Genomic DNA, 15,585 nt, shown 5'->3' with positions numbered 1-15,585 from the left:
ATAGCCCGACTTTCCCATTGCCCACTCCACATTCCCCAATCCACAAACCCAGGAATTTCACAAGGTTGGGGAGTCAGCACACCAGAGAAACTGATTTCTTTTGCCCTGGCACAATTCCCCTGTCCATAGAGTGCTTCTCTCTGACAGGAAAGAGTTGGCTGAAACTACCAAACCTGTGTGGGGTGCTGGTGTGGGAGTCAAGGGTGTAAGTCCCTGGCCTTCCCTCTCTGTGGTCTCCAGTGAGTCCCTTCCTCCTTCTAGGCCTGCTTAAAGACAAAGCTCCTCCATTCAGGGAGTTCGTATGCATCGCTTTCCTTGACCAAGTCCCAGCTGAAGGCAACGTGGGATACCACGGTGGAAAATGATTCCAGAGATCACTAAAACATCTGTTGTCCAAGTTAGTCTTGCTTCTGGCAGCAGAACAATCCCTCATCGCCCCCGAAATCCCAGTGTGTCAAAGGTGAGGCATGTAAGGAGCAACTCAGAAGGTGAAAACTCTGGTAGCAGTTAGACCACAGGTGGGGTTGGTAGGTCAGGCGGTGGGGCTGAGGCCGGTAAGTACAGGTCTGCAGGGGCTCCTACAGGGGCTTTTACCTAAATTAGGATTTAAAAGCCATGAACTTCTTGGACAAAGAAGAAAAGGAACACAGAAGAAGAAATATGGAAGGGAGGGAACTGGGGAAATTTCAGAAAGAGCCCCTCAAGGACCACAAAATGTGGGGTGACAGAAGGGGCACGAAGTGGTACTCCCTAGGAGCATGTATGTTAGTCTAGGCCATTAGTTATCAAACTAATCCTGTGACCCTTTAATACAGTCGTCCCTTACAGGTGGTGATTCCCAACCATACAATTATTTTTGTTGCTACTTCATAACTGTAATTTTACTACTGTTATGAATCGTAATGTAAGTATCTGTGTTTTCTTATGGTCTTAGGCTACCGCTGTTTAAGTATCATTCGACTCCCAAAGAAATCATGATTCTTAGGTTGAAAAATGCTGGTCTTTAGGGCTTACAGTTTTTCCCCTCAGAATGCATGAGGAACTACTCCAAGGGACCACGTTCGCATTTTAGAAATCTCACCCTGGCTGTCTTGTAGGACCTGATTTTGAGAAGGAAGATAAAATAAAAGAGAAGGCAGAGAGATCCTTCAGGAAGCAAGGAGCAAAAGGTGACAGCACCCGGTGCACAATGGCAATGAAGAAGAGGAAATGAAAAGTGTGTAGTAAGGGCTGTTACTGAATGAGCGCTCCCATCTCTAACTTTCTAGGACTCCCAGCAGCTAAAGAAATCTGAGCAGGCATCTCACCTCCCATTTTTGCCCGCCCCTCCTCCCACCTCCCACATTCTGTGAAGTCTGGCTGGCCCCTCCCACTCCTCCCCCATCTCTCAGGCAGGAGGCTTAGATAATAGGTGTGGCATCGGGCCCAGGCATTCCCACCGTCTTCTCCACCATCACATTCTGCTGCTTGAGCAGTTGGCCGCCTCCATGAGTGTTAATTGGAGAGACATCTGAATTGACCAGACTGGTTATGCAGCCGCCATGATAGACACACTCCATCTGCTTCACCCAGGCGCTTCTCAGCGCACAGGGAGGCCGGCCTGATTCCTCTTGCCCAGGACTTGTTAGGAGTTACACTCAAAGTTAGCTTCCTCGGCTTGGAAGTGGAAACAGCTTCAGCAAACATCAAGTACAGACAGCCTTCAGCTTGGCGAGGAGGAGGACCAGTCTTGCCCCAGGTTAGGCGCAGAGCCAGGTTTCCATCTGTCCTTCCACAGATAGGGTGTGACACTTGCAACCACCCTTCTATATCATGAGTTGACCAACTTGGTTTCCTACTATCGCTGTCCCTTCCCCACTCAGTGACAAGGGCTTAACTTTCACATGTCATTTTCCTTAGCAACTATTAATTTCTACAGCATTTTAAACGAAACTTATTTTACCACGTAACAGAGGGGATGTCAGAAGTCTTCGACTCTAGCCGGGGCGTGGTGGCGCATGCCTTTAATCCCAGCACTCGGGAGGCAGAGGCAGGCGGATTTCTGAGTTCTGACAAGAGTAAGCTCTTCTAACTTCAAATGCATACTTTGCCCTAACTGTTCCCACAATTCCTGCTGCCACCCATCTTCCGTCTCTGCCATTGATAGGGGCAGCCAATACCAAAAAGTGAATAGATACCTTTCTTGTTTCAAGCCCTAAAGTCCTCCAGTAGAATCTTTCAATATGACCTAATCTTGGTATATAGCACCTCCTAGTTACTAATATATAAATATGACATTCGCTGCAAAGAAATCTGTATATGCCCATTTTACAGAGAAAAGAGAAATTGTCCCTCGAGCAATATGTAACAGAGCTGAGATCCACATCTCCATATCCATTGCCTATCCCAGGATTAATTGTCCACTGAGCACTGCTGTACTGTTCATCCCGGAAAAAGAAATGCAGTGTCAGGCCAGTTTTTGAACTAGTTTCTAATCATGAATAACAGAGAACCCCTGTTGCTAAGCTACAGCATTTACAAATAACACTGGAACTCTGTTGATTGTACTTCATCAACAAGGGAGATGGAAGTCATTAAGGAGGTCCACCTGGGACTTGTAATTAAGTCAGAGCAAAAGTACTTTGAGGAACTAACAACAAAAGAAGGAAGTCGTTGTCCTTCTGAAAGTCACAATCTACTTCCTTAAAGTCTGAGAAGGTCTGTTTGTTCAGACCAGCCAAGTCAAAAGCACAGAGCTGGGCGGTGGTGGTGCACACCTTTAATCCCAGCACTTGGGAGGCAGAGGCAGGCAGAGCTCTGAGTTCAAGGCCAACCTTGTCTACCGTACAACCAGGACTACACAGAGAAAACCTTGGCCAACAAAACGAAACAAAACAAAACAAACAAAAAAGGAGGGACTCATAATTATGTATGACAGAATGAAATCAAAAAGGGTCTACAGATTGGATACCAGGAGATCTGACAGCTGATCCTGATAGGCCCAGTCACCAGCTGGGTAGAGACAGCTCCTCTGTCTGAGAGTGATAAGACCATACCGGTGGAAAGCTCAGAACTAGGTCATCCCTTCTGTGTCCCGATAAACACTTTCACAGTGGATAAAGATCTGCTATTGTGGTTCTGATGGGAGAGATGTACTTTTTATGGAAGAGGACTTTGAGTTCATCCTGGTTTTTACCATGCAGCAAGTAAATCACATGACAAATGACAGCTGCCTGGTTCTTGGAAGCAAATAGCAACCTCCCATGTTAATAACAGTGAGGAGACAATAAGAAAAACAGCAATAATTACTCATGTAAATATTATATTAAAATAACTATTATTACTTTAAGGGCAGAACATAAAAATAGCTTTTAGTCTGCAACATCCCTTATTGATTATTATCACATTTGCTTCCACAGTACTCATAGGAGGCAGGCAGGGAGGAACAGGCATCAGAAGAGACTGGATGAGAATTCTCCAAACCACACAGTAAATCAGCAACAGAGCAGCCATGATTTGTGGAAAGTTGAATGTAGTAATTTGGACCCACTGAGAAGGGATGCTGACTTCCCTTTGTGGACCCACTGAGTGCCAATGAGAAGGGATGCTGACTTCCCTTTGTGGACCCACTGAGTGCCAATGAGAAGGGATGTTGACTTCCCTTTGGAAATAGGGAACTTGTGTTTGTCCATGTAGACCATGACACTAAACATCTCCACTGCTGAATGAGAAGCCATCCATCTGTGTGGGTTGAGTGTAAGACTTCAAAGAGAGAAAACTTGGGCCTTGAGTACAGGCAAATAGCACTCACAGTTACCTCAGTCCTGCCTGTGTGACAGAAGTTACACAAATGATAAAGAAGAAAATAAGTAGGGGTGTAATGCCCACCGATCATAGCTCTGTGACAGTTGGTATTGGGGACTTGACAGGACCTGGAATGATCAGAACGATGGACCTTACACAACTGCTGGAGGATTATCTTTATTTAAATGATTTATTTTGGATTGTCTTGATTATTCTGAATTAAGTGGGAAGACTTACCCCCGAGCTGAATTTAAAACAACTTCTCGTTTTGTCGGTACTTGAATTGAAATTAAATGATCTTTTGAGTGAAGTCTCAGAGCTAGATTGAAACTGTTATGCATGTAGATCTGGATGAATTTGAGATCCACAGTGGGAGGTACAATTCCCTAGCTCAGATCCTGGCTGTATTATAGAGAGAGAGAACGGGAACTCGGGAACAGCAGGGATGGATTCCTTTGTTCTGTTTCCTTATTGTGGATGGATGTGACTAGCTGCTACAAACTCTGGCTAACTTGACTTCTCTACCATGATGGGCTATACCCTTGAACTGTGGGCCAGAATAAAGCCTTTCTCCTTTAAGTTCTATTTGCGGGATATTTTATCTCAATTGCAGAAAAAGTAACCAGGATAATATCTCATAGGTCACAGTTACCTCTCCAACCTGTCTGCATCCTCTCCTCTCTCTCTGATGCTTATACTGTGACACTCAACACCTTTTCTTCTCTGGATCCGTGTGACAGACAGAATAACCTCGATATTTGTTGAGTTAATGTGTGTGGGTAGTGGTGGTGTGTGAATGAATGCATTGAGCAGAAGGCTCATTGACAGGAGACAGGAGGCTCGTTGAAAATAGCTCATAACTGGGATCACCAGCTAAGACCTTGGGCTTTATCTTTCTTCACCAGTGTACTCACGTTTATTCCTGTGGAAAAGTAAGTAAGAGCAGAAACAATACAGAGTACCAATGAGGGTAAATAACAGCATGAGCCCCAAAGCATTGTCACTTCAAAGAGATGCTTAATAAATTTCCCATCATTGCTAAGGCTTGCCTTGAGTCTAGAAGCATCAACCCATGAAAGGCAACCAACCAGCTGAAATGATGCCCACATGTGTGTTTCACCCCACCTGGGTCACATGCATTATTACCATTTCAATCTAGTTATGGAAGATTTAGTTTTATTTCAATTCAAATACACCAAACAATGTGACATTTGCTTTCAACTCAAAGTCATATTAGGTATCTGCATTGTGCAGATCCTTGTGCTAGGTACCCACTGGGTGTGGCAATCAGTCTGATCAATCTATCCCATTCTCGGGGAGTCTACTGTTTTAAGAACGATATAATAAAATACATAAATACAAGTAGAGTATCTTAGTCTGCTATTGAAGCATATACACATTATTACCTACCTTGAAACAACACAGCGTGCTATTGCAATGTTCTGGGAATGGGAATCTATGTGTGGGTAACAGGGCTTCATCCTTCTAGAGGCTTCGGGGGAGCATAGTGTGCTCACCTCTCCAAGCCCACTTACCTCGCTTGACTCCCATCACCTTGGTCCATCTTTGAAAACAGCTGCAAAGTGCCTTCTATCCTTTCTGCCTCCTGCCTCCTTCCTATAAGGACATTTGTGATTGCACTGGGCCCACCCAGTGATGCCAGGCATGGTTCTCATTTGCGGGACCTTAGCCTAACTACATCTGCAGATCTTTTTCTAGGTAACATAACAACAGAGCCAAAGCTTCGGGGGACGATGATGCTTGTGAGAGTGGGTTTCATTCTTCTACTCGCCGCATAAAAGAACAATTCGTAGCTTAGAAAGCACAATTGATGCAGTTGTGTGAGACATATGGTGGGAACACATACACACACACACACACACACACACACACTCACCTACTCATCTCAGAATCAACAACAGACTAAAGTTTCACTACAACAAAGTCTGACTAAGTGAATCAATGAGTTTATTGGGGTTGCTCACTGGAATATTGGTGAGGAGTTACAGGAGCAGGAATGATTCAAAAGCAGCTGCATAAGTAAAAAGCTCATCCAGATACCAGAAGCTCACTAAGTTGCATCCTTGGAACTCTGCATAATTTGCAGGTAACACAACAGAGCCAAGAGTCTTCTAGCAGCTAGGCTGGTCTTAGTCTCTACCCCTAGCATTCCTTTACTGCTTGTAGAACCTCTCTGACTTGGGGCCTTGTAAATCTTGAATGTTTTGTCTTTCTCAGATATGTGAAATTGGCTCATGTTCTAAATCTCAGGAGCCTGTGTCCTCTCTCCTGGAGAGAGTTTCAATTGCAAAGAAATCAGGAATTCTGATTTTAACATGAATCAGAGTGAATTTCAATACAAAGGCTGGGGATCAAGAGGGGTGTCATAAAGGATGTGATACTGGAACTACCTTAAAGGATAGGAAAAATTTTGTTGGGTAAGAGAGCAGAGGAAACAGATGCTGGAGTGTGAATAAGACAAAGGATATGTGTGGGGACATTATTCATGGAACAGTGGAAAGAGCATGAGTGCTATATGAAACCATTTGTGTCCCGTGGTGGTTTGAACATGAGAATGGTGTCCAGAGTTTCATATGTTTAAATGCTTGGTTACCAGTTGGTGGAACTGTTTGGGAAGGATTAAGAGGTATGGCCTTGTGGAGGAGGTGTGTCACAGGGGCAATCTTTAAGGTTTCAAAAGCCCACTAAGTTCACATTCTCAAGATGTGAATTCTCAGCTACTGCCCTAGTGATGATGGTCATGGACTCTAGCCTTCTGGAACCATAGATCCAAAATTACATGCTTCTTTTATAAGTTACCTTGGTCATGGTGCTTTATCACAGCAATAGAAAAGTCACCAATTTCTATTCACCACGTCACATATTTCCTATGCAGAGAAAATTATAGGACTATTCTATCTTTCTGAAAAAGTCATTCCAGCAACAGTATAGACGATGTACAAGAGAAGCAGGCAGAGCAAGGTGGCTACTGGAAGTTGTACAATAGCCCAATGAAAAGCATTGGCAATGGGACAGTAAACCCGAGAAAGATTTAGAGATTGAAGATATGAATGTGCCTGGCTTTGGCAAGTCGGTTGATGTAGATGGTGAGAAAGCAGGAGAAGCAGTGATTAAGCAACTACACAAAAGGAACATCATGATTTAGTACCCTCACTTCAATTGCTAATTAGATAAACAATTAGTCAGAATTTGCATGGGAATGGGAACAAGTTTGGGGATAAGAGTGAATGAAATAAATTCAGCACATCTGCTGTGCCTAATCTGCCTGTGGGGCATTCAGGGGGAAATGCCAACAGGAAAGTAGGGTTTCAGAGCATACCAACTTCCTGAAGGATCTAAGCAGATCAGAGTCTTCAACTAGCCATCTCCCGTTTTTTTCTGATATAATGGCTGTGCCTCATAGAATCTCTTAAATGAATTGCTGAGAACAAATGTAATAATTTGGCCAAAATTCCAGTTCTTAGGGCTGAGATCAGTTTGACAAGGGGACCCAGACTGCCTCCCAACCCCCAATGTGACATTTCCTCACGGAGATTAAGGGAACAATGGCGGGTGCTAACTTCATAGAAACCCCAAGGGATGCCCTCTTGTGTGCTTGTGATGAGAGACAGAGGCAGCCGTGTGTGCGGCGGAGGCTTCTCAACAGAGGGGCAGAATAGCCAAGAAGACAAAGCGCTACTCTCCAACCCACCCGCTCCTGCTTCCTGGCCCTGGCATTCCCCTAGACTGGGGCATAGAACCTTCACAACAAGACCAAGGGCCTTTCCTCCCATGGATGACCAACTAGGCCATCCTCTGTTTGAAATACAAATAAAGAAAATATCTAATGAAAGAAAGAAAGAAACAAACAAAGAAACAAACAAAGAAACAAACAATATATATATATATATATATATATATATATATATATGTGTGTGTGTTAATATATTAGTTAATATATTAACTAATTGTTTGTTTAACTATTAGTTAAACAAACAATATATATATATATATATATATATATATATATATATATATATATATATATAAAGTATCTGAACCTGTTAATGTTCAGCCAAATTCTGCTTACTCTGAAAAGTCTCCCATGGTTCACCTTCAAGAAAATAACATCTTTTCATTTCTGTTGCTTGTATTTCTTTTGTGATTCTCTGCCTGTAGTGTCACATATTTTGCATTATGATCACATGTATAGTTAAAGTCCCATCCTATCACACTCAGGGTTGTCTAAGAGCTCAGAATCTACACACTTACTTTCTGTGATCCCAGTAGCACCTCTTATTAAGTTATATACATTGTCATTGTCCCATATATCCATAATGATGCATACAGATATTTGATATGTATTTATGTCACCTGTGGGCCTTTCCCCCACACTTTAACAGACTTGGCGGGATTTTCTCATGGGTACATATGAGCTATTACTGACCTCACCAAGGGTCTCCTCTGGATACTATTTGAGCAGTCAAGCCTAGCCACTGTTGAAGTCAGTTGTGAAGGTGTCTGTAGCTTCTAGCATGTACACTTAGAATAATGAGACCAGGGATATGACTGTTTTAAACAAATATTAAAAAAAAAAAAAAAAAAAGCCACAAGAGCTTGGAGACAAGTTATCTTTTCCTGAGAGTAGACATGGAGAAACCTCCCTAGGCTTCTAAAAAAAGAAATATGAGCCTAAGCTAGAATATCTTGGTTCACTGAACAGACTGAGTTCTGGATTTAGGAGAAAACCGTGATGGCTCAGTGGGTCATGTGGGGAAGATTCTAGTCTCAGGTACTAGGCCTGGAGTAGCTTCTGATAGTCTCAGAGACCATTTCCCCATGGCTGTCTCACTATCCTCCTTCCAGCGCCAGCTAATATCATCTGTTGAGCACATCCTTAACTGGCCACTGTATCTGTTAAAGCACCATTCCAACGTATTTGATTTGCTACACCCATGGATAACAGGAACCTACTTGTAGGCTTGTTTCTGTGCTCAATTCTTGATTCTCTCATCACAACATAGGCATAGCATGGGACTCTGTCTGGATTGGTTACTAGCAAGAGTCCCATAGCCTTTTGCTCCTGGTGTTCAATGGAGGTGAGTATTATTGCCTCTGTTTTCTAGGTGAGTCACATGATTACACTGGGCGGAGTCCATGTTCAGTTCTAGGTCCAATGAGGGCAAAACCCATGCTTTCCCAAAGATTCTCCTGCCTGCTGGCCTCAAGTATGACAAAGCTTGGCTCTCAGTGAGAAATAGTTGCTGAGGCCCTATTTTTGCTGTATATGCTGTCTGATGAAAATGGGTGAACTGGGTCACCTAATTATTTTCTCTTTATTCATGAGAATTTTTATATGAATATATAATGAAATAGGATCATATATATATATATACATTTGCTCTACCAACATATATAAAGACATGAAGTTGACAGGGGAAATGTTGGGGGCAAAGAGGATAGATATGATCATATTTTATATATAAAATACACACATACATACACACATATATACATGCCACTGTGCTAGTTAGTTTTTTGCCAACTTGATATAAGCTAGAGTTACCTGGGAAGGACCATCAGTTGAGAAAATGCACCTACAAAGTTGATCTGTAGACAAGTCTGTATGGAATTTTCTTCCTTGCCCATCCCACTGTGGGTGGTGTCACATCCGGCCAAGCAAGCCTAGGTTGTATAAAACCAGAATAAAATGCTTCCCTCTACCCAGATGAAGGGGCTCATCTCTGTTGCCTCTTCAATTCAGACTCTCCCCACTAGATTACAGGGAGAGTCTTTGGAGCCTCTGCAGATAAGGCTGAATGAAAAAAAAAACCCATGAAGAATCTACCTTGTGAGCCCCAGATGTGAACAGCATCTGGCAATACATGGTGCAGGAGTGTTTCCCAAAACTCATGGAGAAAATGATCCTATGTCCTACCTCTTTGTCATCTGTAAAACAAGCCAGACAGCAAGGACAGTTAAAAGTGACTTCCTCTATGGCAGACACTGGTACACTAAAGGACTATTTTATTTGCACTTCTGGGAAGCAGACCTCTTTATCAATAAAGCAAGGAAAGTTTTTTTTCTGTGTTTGGGTATGTTGTTTGTCTTCATTTCATTTTGATGTTATCCAGTAGGTTCTAAGATACTTTATGCATAATATTCCAAACATTCCATGCTTTTGAATTTCTTAAAAACTGTCCATGGTCATCCCATTACTGCATTTTGTGTGAACGACTTGTGAGAGAAGCAAACCAGGATCTCCTTCATTCGTTTTTAAGTTAATGTGGACTCTCCTTTGAACCAGGAGGTAGAATAAATGCTGGTGAAAATTTCAGCAAAGAAGTTAGGAGTCCAAGAAGATACAAGTTGCTTATGTGCAGAGAGGTGTGTGAGTGTGGACTGGAATTCAAGCTCAGCTTTGCCAAGGTTCAGGCTCTTCCCTTTTCTGCGCATGCTTCCCTGCCTATCCTGCCGCCCGCCACATAGATATTCACAGCAGCACTTGCTCCTCTGCCTTGGCTCTTTCCTTCTTCCTTTCTTCTGCTGATTTACATATTGCTAAATGATGAAATTATACAGTACATAATTCCACAGCAACTCTGCTGCTTAAAAAAAAAATAGGAATGGAGTAATTGGGCAGAAAGGATTCTCAATTAGGCTCTGGATTCTGTTTCTAAAGCAGTAAATGGGGAAAAGATTTCTTTTAAAGCTGTCTCTTGAATATATTGCCATAAGATGATTGCTGCCTGAGAGGGCAGGAAAAGGATGGAGGCTGGGACTCTACATAGACTTGTTCTCAATGGCAAGGCTGAGAACGGGAAGGCATCTTGCTACTCTGAGTATTTTGAACTGAAGGTCCTTCGGAAGAACCTTGAAAGCAGATTTATAACTTTTGTCTTCTGTCTCTCATCCCTCTTTCTTCACCAAGTGGCTCATAGAAACCTGAACTTTTGTCCCCAAGATGGACCATGGAAACTAGTTTGCCTTTGCCTCTGAAGATCCTCCTGTGACAAATGTTATGTCCTGTACCTGAAAGGAAAGGATGCTACATGGAAAGACTAGCAGAAATCGGAACATGTCCAACCTAACTGGCTTCCTCTTCAGTCTGTCCCTGCTCTAGCAAACCTTTCTGTCCAGCCATACTTCTACACGAGTGTCCATCCTTCTTAGAACTTGTATACAAGAGATCTCAAGTATTTGGTCCTGAAGACTCCCACATCCCAAACACAAAAAAGCATCGAGTACACTTGCTGTGTTTTCCTTCTGTAACCTATCATTTGTCAAAGCAGTTTCACCCAGACACTTAGGAGTGACAAGGAAAGGCTGAGACTTTTTTTTTTTTTTAAACTGACCTTCATAATTTGAAGCTAAGGTTCCCTATTGGGGTCTCTAGCACCAGGGGGGACAGTCAAGACCCCTGTTTTAATCCTGGTCACCTTGCGTTTTCTTTGCTGTTATGAGTTAGGAGTGTGTGGACCTGCAGCTGAACCCTCTGAGCCAGTTCAAAAGAACTCTGCCATGAGTGCTAACAGAGAGTGCTCAGGAGAGGAAAGAGCATAACTGGGGTCCATGAGAACGGAGTGGAGGAAGACTATATGAAGGGGGTGGAAGGAGAAAATTAATGAAGTATCCATGAGACAAGCAAAATGAAACCCTTAACTTTGTTTGCTAAATTAGAATCTGCCCCAGCCTGATTAAAAAGGGGCTTTTGATTACAATAAGAAATAAATGTTCTGAGAGTGCAGTCTTACACCCTCCTGTGTATGAATCAGTTACCTACCTTTCTTCCCATTCCTCCATCCCTCCCCGGCTTCCCGTCCTTCATTCCTTTCCCTATTCCTTACCCTCTGTCTCCTTTGATATACTAACCAGAAATTCTTTCTCTTCCATGAACATAGGTAGAGAAGAACACAGCGGAAGGATCGTTCTGGAAGTGTAAGCTAAGCCCGTCCTGGGATACATTACTCTGCCTAGTAACGTGCAATAGTTTCTTCCATATGCACATGAAGAGATTTCTCATTTTCCTGATGATGGAATTTAAAAAGGGGACTGTTTGTAGAGAGGTTGTAACATGAGGGATTTCTGCAAGGTGGATGCCCACAGACTCCAACGTCAGTAATATCTGTTATCCAGTTGGTTATTCTGTGTTTCTTATAGCCTTTATTAGTGGAAGCAAGAGTGTGAACACGTTAGGACTGCGTGCTGATTGTGTGACGGAATGAAGACGTGTGGAAAGATGACATCATTTTCACCAGAACTGGTGACTAGGGAGTCAAGAGAGACAAAAGAGAAACTGAAGTGGGATTCTAGAGAGCAAAGTACCAACTCAGAGGAATACAATGTGTTCTTTCTCTAAAAGCTTGCAAAGCAGTGAGTGTGTTTCTCATAATACGAAAGAGTAGAGACTTAGTGTTTTATTGTTTGTTTTAGGGGGTTTTTTGTTTGTTTCTTTTTGTGGACACAAGTTCAGAAGGGCATTTTTATTTGTTCCTCTTTTTATTGAAAATAGATTCTTTTCTCACGCTGTATATTCTGATTAGTTTACCCTCCCTTTACTTCCTCCAGTTCCCCTCCCCACACTTCCCTTCGCATCCAGATCCACTCCTTTTCTGTGTCTTGGTTCTAAGAGATAACAACAAGACATATATATGTATATTAGGATAAAGGGAGAAATCATTGAAGTTGGACAGGCAAACCATAAAGAAGAAGTCCAAGAGAAGGCACAAGAATCAGAGACCTACTCCCTTGCATGCTCAAGAATCCCATAAAACCCCAAACTGAAAGCTCGAATATATACAAAGAGGACCTGGTGCAGACCCACGTAAGCCCTGTGCGTTCTGCTTCAGTTTCTGTGAGTTTATATGAACTGTGCTCAGTTGAACTAGAAGGCTTTGTTCTCCTGGTCTATTCCATCTCCACTGGCTCTTAGCTGAGTGTCCCAAGGTCTCTCTCTCTCTCTCTCTCTCTCTCTCTCTCTCTGGCTGTGGGTTTCTATATTTGTTCCCATCTTCCTCAGGAAGAAGTTCTGTGATGATGACTAAGAATATCATTAGGTGACATTTTATTACCACTTTTCCCCCTAAGACTTATAGTTTTTGGTTGTACCCTAGACCTCTAGTCTCTGATTTTTGGTCACCCAAGCAGTGTTGGGTACGGATTCTATCTCATGGAGTGGGCCTTAAGTCACATCAGAGATTGGTTGGTCATTCCCACAAGCTTTATGCAATCATTGCTATAACATACTTTGCAGGCAGGAGAGCATTGTAGATCAATGCTTTTGTGCCTGGATTGGTACGGTTTTGAGTCCCACTTCCTCTCTTGGGGTGTTCAAGTGCCACAGCACACAAGGTGGAAAATGATGAGGTAGATCTTCTCCAAGAATTTTAGTTACAGAATTTTTAGATGAAGGCTTGTTTGTGCTCATCCACTTTATTTGGGTTGACCAAAGGCTATATATGAATGAACCTTGGAGAGTGAATAGGAGATTTCAGGGTGAATATAAATCATTGGCTGGAGCTCAATGTGGAATGCCTCATTCGCATTCCAGGAATTCCAGGTACTTGCTGGGCTGGTTCTAATCAGGAAAGAGGAAGTTGAGTCTGTAATTTTGCCAAGGGCTCCCTGACTTTCCTCAGATAGAGGGGGTGGGCGCAGGGCTCCTCAAACAAGGTCAGGCAGAGAAGGGGAAGCCCTGCTGGAAAAGAGAGTCCTCCATTTTGCACAGAGCTCAGAGAAGCTGTCTGGACATGGTAGACTACAGTCTTAAACAGCAGGATTCAACAGATTGGTATATACAACCAATATGTAGTCTCTGTTGGTACCATGATGAGTAGTACCCTTCCATACCAAAGACATGCTGGTACACACATGCTGTGTGTGTGTTCTTGTCTTAGTTAGGGTTTTACTGCTGTGACCATGACCAAGGCAAATCTTATAAAAAAAAAAAAAACAACACTTAATTGGGGCTGCCTTACAGATTCAGAGGTTCAGTCCATTACCATCAAGGTGGGAGCATGGCAGCATCCAGGCAGGCATGGTGTGGTGCAGGAGGAGCTGAGAGTTCTACATCTTCATCCAAAGGCTGCTAATGGAAGACTGACTTCCAGGCAACTAGGGTGAGGCTCTAATGCCCACACTCACAGTGATACACCTACTCCAAACAGGTCACACCTATTCCAACAAGGCCACACCTCCAAATGGTGCCACTCCCTGGCCCAAGAATATACAGTTCTATATAGGCTTCATGTTTTATTTGTATAACAGTGATTGTTTAAGTGACCACCCAGGACCAGGTAGCCCCACCAAGAACCTGTGGCTTAATTTCAGCCTTGTAAAATGATATCAGCTGATCAGCATTACCTATACAGGGCTTGCCAGGCTCCACTGTACTGAGAAATTGGACAAAACATAATTGGTTTTCCTAGGGTTGGTCCCAAATCCCTTATATGGTACCTATAAGGTGAGTAGTCTTTCAAAAGTCTTTCTAATTCCTAATGGGCTAATGTATGTGGGGGTTTCTACTCCCATAGCAGAGTTGTAGGATGAATGGAAGGTAAATGTTTCAACTGCCAAGCATACTGTAGAAACAAATGAAAGGAATATTCTTTTGTTTAAAAGACAATATTTATTTTCTACTTAGTTTCAGCTGTTAACTTGACTGTGTCCAGAGTTATCTGAAGGAGTCCCAATTGCTTTGGATCAGACTGACTAGAGGGTGTGCCCGTGAAGCATTCTCTTAATTGCTAATTCGTGTTAGAGTGGCCAGCCCACTGTGGGTTGTGCCATTCTTAGGCAGGTGTGACTGGGCTATGGAAGAAAGCCTACTGAAGAAGCTGAAGGACCAGGAGGAGGGAAGAGGAAAGGGGAAGAGAGGTGGGAGAGAGAGAGAGACAGAGAAACAGAGACTCGGAGAGCGAAAAAAATGAATGTGCCAGTAAGCAATATTCCTCCATGGTTTCTGTTTCATTTCCTGCTTGAGTTCCTAGCCTCTCAACCACAGACTATGACCTTGGAAGGGTACACTAGCTAACTAAACCCTTTCCTCTCTGAGCTGCTTCTGTTAGAACATTTTGCCACAGCAACATAAAGTGAACTAAGAGAGTTCACAATGTTCAAAGCAAAGAGGTGCCATGAAAAGAAGGGGACAGATTTGTGGACTCTTTTTTTTTTTTTTTTTCCATCAGAGGATGGGACTGGAACAAATGGATTGAAATTGTAAGTGAGAGGGGAAGTACAACTTTTTAGAGATGTGAGTTTAGGATTTAATGGGGTAGGGAATGCTGAAGGGGAAAGATGCTTGACAGTAAAGATAAGCGAGCTTGGTTCTCTTAGGAAGAAATGCTTCAGAATCATTGCTGATGCCCACAGAAACTCAACAGTTGGATCTCTTGATCTTTGCCCAGATGGGATTTTATGTAGTCAGTGTGGCCACTGATTTTACAGTAGGAAGGGAAAACCCTTAGCTACCATTTGACGTGCTAGGCTTGAGTCTGACACAGAGGATGCAGCCGAACTAAGTTGAAGGTGTTATCCCCCTCTCTTAGCATTGTCACCCATTGCATCAACAGGAGTAGCATTTGGTTTTGTCCCTGAGCCTTAACTTCCACACAATTGTTACCGAGAGAAAAAAAGCCATGTGCCAGGTTGATTCTGAGGGCAAAGCCATGCACCCCATGGAAAATAAAATCATCTTTAATGTAAAACAAAAATCTACAAAACCCACCATGGCTTCTCACTGGGTTACTGACTTTGGTAAAGTTTGTGTACTTGGTTGTCCTCTGGGTAAATGAGTCTTTGGTG

The sequence above is a fragment of the Mus pahari genome, chromosome 12 (assembly GCF_900095145.1).
Source record: "Mus pahari chromosome 12, PAHARI_EIJ_v1.1, whole genome shotgun sequence".
Lineage (NCBI taxonomy): Eukaryota > Metazoa > Chordata > Mammalia > Rodentia > Muridae > Mus > Mus pahari.
This window is presented reverse-complemented; position numbering follows the sequence as displayed.